Here is a 7,608-nt window from a genome sequence, read left to right as displayed (position 1 = left end):
CACAGCTCCAGTCTGTGGTTCCACCTGGAATCCATAGACTGGTTACTGCCAAACAACTCTTTTTGGTCCATGCTTCCTGGCCTATTCCAACACGTCCCATTTTCTGCCTCACATCTCCACTGTGTGTCCTACGGGGACCTCAAATTCAACTTGCCTAAAATTCAGTGCATCATTTTGCGCTTCCTGTTGTGTTTTCTATCTTATTTTTGATGCCAACTTGCACCCACAATCCAGGCAAGAAAACCAGGAGATGACTCCTACTCTTTTACTCTTCTCCAAATAATGACCCAAACTTGCTGTTTTCACTTTTTACACGTTTATAATTATGTCCCCTTTTCCCAGTCACTGTTGCCACTTCCCTTAAAATCATATATTCTTTTTCCTAGTTCATTGTAGCAACCTTCTAATACCAAGTCTCCCACTCTCAGATACATTCTCTTCTAAGCTGCCAAAGTGATTTATATAAAACCCAAATCGAAACATATTGCGCCTCTGTTTCAAATCCAGAAAAGCCTCCTATTATATAGAGGATAAAGATAAAGCTTTTTGGCAGACCGTCCAAGGCCTCCCTAATCTTCCCCTTTCCTGGATCTCCACCCTCATCCTTCCCTTCTTCCCTTCCACTCTAAACCCCCTGTCTGCTCAGCCCACTCCTTCAGCCCCCATTGGCCCTGGCCTCCAGCCTTTCATCTTTCAGAAAAACTCCTACTTGTGTTTTAAGTTAAAAAAAAAATGTCTTATTTCCTCTTGGCAACCTCTGATCCCTCCCCCACTTCCTTTCCCAGCAGGGATTGATACCTTTAGCAATCAGTAAATTTTTTTATTATCTGTCACTTTATTAAAATTAATGTCTTCACTTTCTAGCTTTCACTTCATTCCATAACCCACCAAAATCTGGCTTTTACTACTTCATCCCACTGAAGCTATTAGGAAAAGCCAACCGACAATTTTTAGACTTGTTAATAATGGACCGTCTGAGGCATCTCACCGTGTTGGCACCTACACAGTATATTCATATCACATGTGAACAACAGCTGAGTTTCTTGCTTATTCTGTGCAGTCTTTAGCAAGATATTTGATGGTTCTGTCTTGCATTCCTCATCCGTAAAATGAGTATAATAATGGAATCCATCTGAAAGTTTGTATAATGCATTAATACATGGAAACTGCTTAGAACAGTTTCTGGCCCATCGTTATTATCATTGAGCTGATATACATAATAAATGTGTCTGTATAGGTTTACAAGTTTACTTGAAAAGAATAAATGTTATCTTGAAGAACTGACCCTAATGGAGATATAAAGCCAGATATACATATGTCATTTATTAAGCCAGGATGCCTTCTAAAGAATGACAGTATAATAATAATTTTGGAATATAATACAATAGTACAGATAAACATATATGTAACTAGTTTCTTCTCTAGACGCAAGGAAATTCTCCCATTTAAAACATGTATTTTCTTGTCCATCTTAAATCATTTTGTTTTGGTAGATAACATAATAACTCTGAAATAACATTTTTATACGTAATATCAAGTTTTCTTGGCCTTTGCATTACATTTTTATACGTAATATCAAGTTTTCTTGGCCTTTGCACTACATTCCTGATTCATAAACTCGAAACTGCATGTTCTCCTCCCTAAAAACATATTTTTTCCTTTTAAAAAAATTACTTACATTGTCCCAGAAATGAAATCACTGAACCTCTACTTATACTTTTATTTATCGTTGTAGGTATTATATAATTATCTTGTCTCAACAAGTAAAAACCAAAAACAAGATCTTTTACAATGAAAAGGCTATCTGCTGTATTTTAATCAAAAGCGATGTAAGTATCAGTGTGTGATTAATCGTTAAATTGGAAAAGTTGTCTTCCTTTCCTTCCTATGAATGAGTATTTCAACTGATATATACAAAGTGCCAGCATATTGTCCCTTTGTCACCTCACCTGGACCTATCTCCCTTAGGCCCACCCCCTTCCTCAAGATCGTTTCCTTTCCACATTGGAAAGGGTCGTTTCCTGGTCATTGTTTATTCCGTCCATGACTTTTCTGCTTTTATGATTGGATAGTGACAATAAAGCTTCTGAGTCAGTACCTTAAACCTCAAAAGTAACGTATATATATATTTTATGGTAGGGGTCTTCAGACACGCAATAGAAATGGGCATAATGGCAAGTCTTTCAATGGGTTGGGAAGGTCATATTTTGGAAGGGTAAGCTGTGTGGCATCTCAATTTTGAACATATATGGAGGTGGACAAATGAATTTCTCCATCCTCCCAATGTGACATTAATTCTGTTAATATAAAATATTCTGTTATCTTTCATAATAATAGGGGAAAAAGGTTAAAATTCTTCCACATTTGACTGAAAAATCATAAATACTATAATTTATATGAATAACCTCTACCTTTATGGAGAAATATTTCTGGAAACTGTGTCATGGGATCCATGGCCACAACATAGAGAATATGTACTGCTGTTCAAACATGCTTCCATCATCGATGAGCTGGTAGGGTTGTGAGAAAGGAAATCATTTTGACAGTAAGAGAATAATAAAAGAGTAAAATATTAGCCAATGATAAATAGCTGTGATTGTTTTAAAAATGCATACTGGCCATACAAATTCTATATTATGATTAATTAGCATTGTAAAAAATGTTTTAGGGTGCACTCATACTTTTTTGCAATGAAAAGCTACTTATATTTACTCAAAAGCTTGGGAATGGAGCATGCAAATGTTTACAGAAAATAAAGTCACCTCCCTGAAGAATGGCACTACCAGGTATTTTCCAAACAAATGGCAAATCTCAAAACAGGGGGATCTGTCATGTAGAATTTTTATTTAAACTGGCAATGCCACATTTATTTATGACATCAAGGAATGAAATAATTTGTATGACCAAAATTGCAGCTAGTAATATTCCTCTACTTTAAAAAAATCCTCTAAGAAAATATAATTTTGTCATAATCTACATTTTAAGAATTAAGTAGTATTTGTAAAATGTTTGCATATACATTTGCCAATCATTAGACTAATATTAAGATTATAAGTATTGAAAATCGGTTCAATCCATTTTAAAAAGTAATGAATGGGATTAATTATGAAACTTTAAATCTCTATACTAATACATTTTTTTTTTTTTTAATTTATTTATTTTTATTTTCAGCTGTGTTGGGTCTTCGTTTCTGTGTGAGGGCTTCCTCTAGTTGCGGCAAGCAGGGGCCACTCTTCATCGCGGTGTGCGGGCCTCTCACTGTCGCGGCCTCTCCCATTGCGGAGCACAGGCTCCAGACGCACAGGCTCAGTAGTTGTGGCTCACGGGCTTAGTTGCTCCGCGGCACGTGGGATCTTCCCAGACCAGGGCTCGAACCTGTGTCCCCTGCATTGGCAGGCAGATCCTTAACCACTGCGCCACCAGGGAAGCCCTATACTAATACATTTTATTTAATCCTTTTATAACGCAATGACTCTTATAGCCCAGATGTGTTTTGACTGCTAATGAAGGACCATCTATTTCAGTCCAGGAATTTTCAAATATATCCCAAATAGCTAAATCTTATAAGTACTCAAATATTAAGTGTTGGAGACTTTAATATCTAGATAATTGGAAAACTATTCAGTTCTTAAACATTTTAAGGAACCTTGGTTATCTAAAGCTAATACAGAAATAGAATGTAAGAGAGTCCCAGGAACTGGGCTCCAGTAGGAGGCTCTGGCTAGGGCATGTTCTAATAAATGTTTGACATGAGGGAGCCATGGTTTATGTTGATTAATCACCTGTCCAGTATGGACTCCAACAATCCTACAGCCTCACTAGGGTCTACAGTCCTTGATCCTACCATCTCTTCAGTGTCCTTCACAGCCCACCTCATTTCATCACTCCTCCTTATCCTAGTTACATTCTGTGGTCAGTCCTTATGCTCATTCTGAACACTATTTCAACTCTTTTGTCTCTTTCTTTCTTCATCATATTTGCCTCGGGGCCTTTGAACTTGTCCCTGAGAATAGAAAAGGACTTATTCCCTTACCTCCTTCAGGTCTTTAATTAGCTTTAATTATCACCTTCTCAGGAGATCATCACTGAGCACGGGATTTAAATTTTAATATCTCCATAATCCATGCTCCTTTCCTTTTTTTTTTTCCTTTATTGCATTTATTATCCACCATAATACAATCTACTTACTCTTTTATTTAGGTCATTTGTCTTTTATTCACTGTTGGTTTTTTTAGTAACTAAAACAGTGCTTGAGTGTAGTTTTTTCTTAATACATGCTTGTTATATAGCTTATGACTCTTCCATAGTGATTATGCATCTTCCTTCTTAAAATTTAAATTATTTATCCAGAAAAGAAAATACAATTCATTTTTAACCATCATAATTGGTAAGAGCTCATGCTCTAGGATCAAAGATCTTGTGTTCACTTTTAGCTCCACCAGTTACCCGATGCATGACCACGGGTGTAATAACAATGTCTACTTCACAGAGTAGCTGTGATCTATTAATGGAGATCAAGCAAGTAGAGTGTTTTGTAGCATTTCTGGCCAGAGTAAATACTGGTAATTGTTAGCTATTGCTTTAATTAGAATGGCTTAGGTGGGCAGGGAAATAGTAGTATAGATCCTGTATGCTGTACCTCATTAAATCTGCTTGCCTGAATGTTAGACATCTTACCTTTGGGGACTCCAGAAATATCTGGGCTCCTCCAGACTAAAGGAGGGTATGAGCAGGTTGATGTCTGGGGCTGTGTGTCATGTCAAGTGTTTACTGGGCATATTTTAATTTATTCTGCAATTACTCATACTCACCAGTACTTATTGGAAATGTAAATAAAGAATCCTATGAATTATGATGAATAAGATGGGAAACCATAAGAAAAACTAAAGGAGCTAGAAATATTCTCTGAAACCCCGACCAGTCCAGACACAATGATAGGTCTCGTAGGGGATCCCAGGCCCTAGGAATCCCCGAAAACCTCCAGGGTTTGCCTTTTCCATCTGGGTGTGGGCTTGTGACTCAGGCTGATTCATCACCACTTACCCAGTCCAGCTGTTTCCATTTTCAGAGCTGGGAGAACCTCCTTGGCCTCCAGGTTGTCAAAGTTAGTCATTTACCGTGCTTTTGAAATTGTTGAAGTGACTTCTGCCTTAGAAAAGCAAAAAATAAATTCTACCCTGTTTTTAGACTTGTGAATCAACCTGGGAGTCCATTCCTAAATTACAAAAAGGACAAAAAGTACTCCAACTCTCCATTTAGAAACCACTCTTGGACTGTGCCTCTTTTGATTTGATAGCACTTTCTAACATAGAGGAAAAAGAAAAGAGGAAAAACATTAAACTCAGTAAAAATGGTAATTTCTCAAAAAAGGCTTTGGTCACAATTTAGGACTTGAAAAAAAAGGAATTAAAATTCTTCTTATTCTAACAGATAGTCCTGTAGGGTTGTTAGTAAATATATCTAAATGGAAATCAATTTATTTTGGAAGAATGTATTTTATAACTGTTTGCAGAAGATTTTGCAAGTCAATACGTGGTAAAGTATTCAAAGCTAAAAGTGCTAGAGATGAGTTAGATCAGACTCTGGCTTATTTCCCAGAAAATATAATATTCTATAAAGGAAAGCATTATAATCGGTTTCTTATGCTACTCATTCAGGTGTCTTGTGTTTAGAAGAAATGTAAACCAGATCTTCAAAGAGAAATCTACTTAAAATGTAAAGGAATAAGACCAGATACCAACAGTAGGTGAAGTATTTTCCTGTGCAGAAGAATTTTAGATGCATGAAATTTACAATTTTCATAAAATTAGTGGAAATAAACTATAAAATGATATTGATAGATTTATAGAATTAGAACATACTCATTAAGGAAAAAAGAGCTCAATTTCACTCTTATAGGCAACATAATCAGAGAATCCTGTTCTGATTTAAAGGCTAAACCACATTAAGAAAATACTAATCACTGTGCTGGGCACAGACATGTGCTTGGTAGATGCTGAATGAATGAAGGAAAGTAGCTTTTAACCAGACTCAGAATGAGAAAGGCAAAGAAGATTGAGAAGCTAACCTGAAATGAATCGAATAGGTAGGTAAGCTGATATTAAGTATATTCAAATGATTTTTTTTTTTTTTTTTTTTTTTTAGCGTGCAAGCCCAGTTTCTTTTTCTTTTTCTGTCTTGGGCAGTCCATCGGGAGAAAATGGCAAAATGCGGTAAAGCTTCCAGTCGGCTTGGAAGAACACGATGGCCCTGGGATGGGTGGACAGTCATTCATGCCAGTCGACGATGCTGACACTGTGGGTCCTACTTCGGATCCGACTTTGGAGCTGTTCCGTCTATTTTGGATTCTGTTGCCTGCAGTTCCTGAGTTGGCCCAGGGCTGTAGCTCGGTTACAGAAGTAGCTGGCTGCGGGATTGAGCTCCATGGCTTTTCCTTAGAAGTTCACGGCAGCTTCCAAGTCTTCTACTTTCATCTGCTCAGTTCTTCTTATTTCCCGACTCAGTCCTCTTCCGAAGACAAGGCTCTCTCTGGGCTTCGCAGGTCCTGCGGCATCTCCTTGCTTGCGGGGGCCGCCTCATCTCTTTCCGGGACTGTCGGAGGAAATGTGAGGTCGCTGTTTTCCACCGCCATCCCAAAAGCGGTCTCCAAGCACTGGACTGGAATACACTGAATGTACACCCTTGTGCTTTTGAAAAGGATACATAATTTAAATAGCAGAGATAAACTCATTGCTAGAAGAATTAAGGTAATGTATCCTGAAACTCTGTTTTACTATTATCACCATCATCGTTATTTATTCTGATTTTTTTGCACTATAGCAGCAAACCTTAATGGGTTTTGTATGACCAGGGATTTGTGGAGGCATTTTTGGTTTTCCCAGTGATTGAGGGACACTACAGCCAGGGATGATAGCCATACTGCAATATGAGAATAGTTCGGCACAAGAAAAAATTTCTCACATAACTTTGAAATATTTTGCTTAACATTCATATATTTGAAATACTTATAATTATCTGAATCTAGAATCTCATTCTGTTTTACACATAGGCAAAAAAATTGGGGGGACGTTTTTAAATATACCAGATTTTCTAGGAATGCAACTACGTGTAGATGGAAATGTAAATTTTTATGTTTATTTGCTTTTATTACCGGGGCTTTAATCCCCACATACTCTGGGAATTCCACTATTTCTCTAGTTTAAGGTCTAGACTAGAAATTAGGCTTACCTGCCTTTTTCCTGATCTTGTTCCTCGGAGTACCCTTCCCTGTTGACAGAGAGGCAAAGAATCTCCACCCAAGTAAAAGAATATTTCTCCCTAAGGTTTAGAGAAGAGGTGCTATAAATTGGCCACCCCAGGTGTCCTTTCCCTGGTTTTACTTACAAAGACAAAGGGACCTCCCAAGAAGAGGTAATCACAAGCTCATCCTTGCCACACCAGCCTAAGGGGAAAGGAAGCAATTTAGAAAGAAGGGAGAATCCAAACAGAACACTCCACACAACAGCTTGTAACCCCTAAGTTCCTCACTGGGAAAGCTCTTCCAACACAATGGCCTACTTTGTCCCTACTGAGAAAGGTAGGCTTAGGGCCATCTCTGTGGTGTAAACC

The 7,608-nt window shown here is 37.7% G+C and overlaps 1 long non-coding RNA gene across 1 annotated transcript; it reads right to left on the bottom strand.

Annotated features, from left to right (window-relative positions):
- Nucleotides 1-357: 357 nt before the first annotated feature.
- LOC309666345 lies at nt 358-7,142 on the bottom strand. Its single transcript, XR_014267061.1, has 2 exons — nt 3,421-7,142; nt 358-3,111 (listed from the first exon to the last, which is right to left on the bottom strand). It is a non-coding gene; the product is annotated as an uncharacterized lncRNA (long non-coding RNA).
- Nucleotides 7,143-7,608: the final 466 nt, after the last annotated feature.

Source organism: Balaenoptera physalus, assembly GCF_965194825.1.
Source record: "Balaenoptera physalus genome assembly, chromosome: 8".
Taxonomy (NCBI): Eukaryota; Metazoa; Chordata; class Mammalia; order Artiodactyla; family Balaenopteridae; genus Balaenoptera; species Balaenoptera physalus.
Note: the sequence above shows the minus strand (reverse complement) of the source record. Positions and strands in the feature narration are given on the sequence as shown.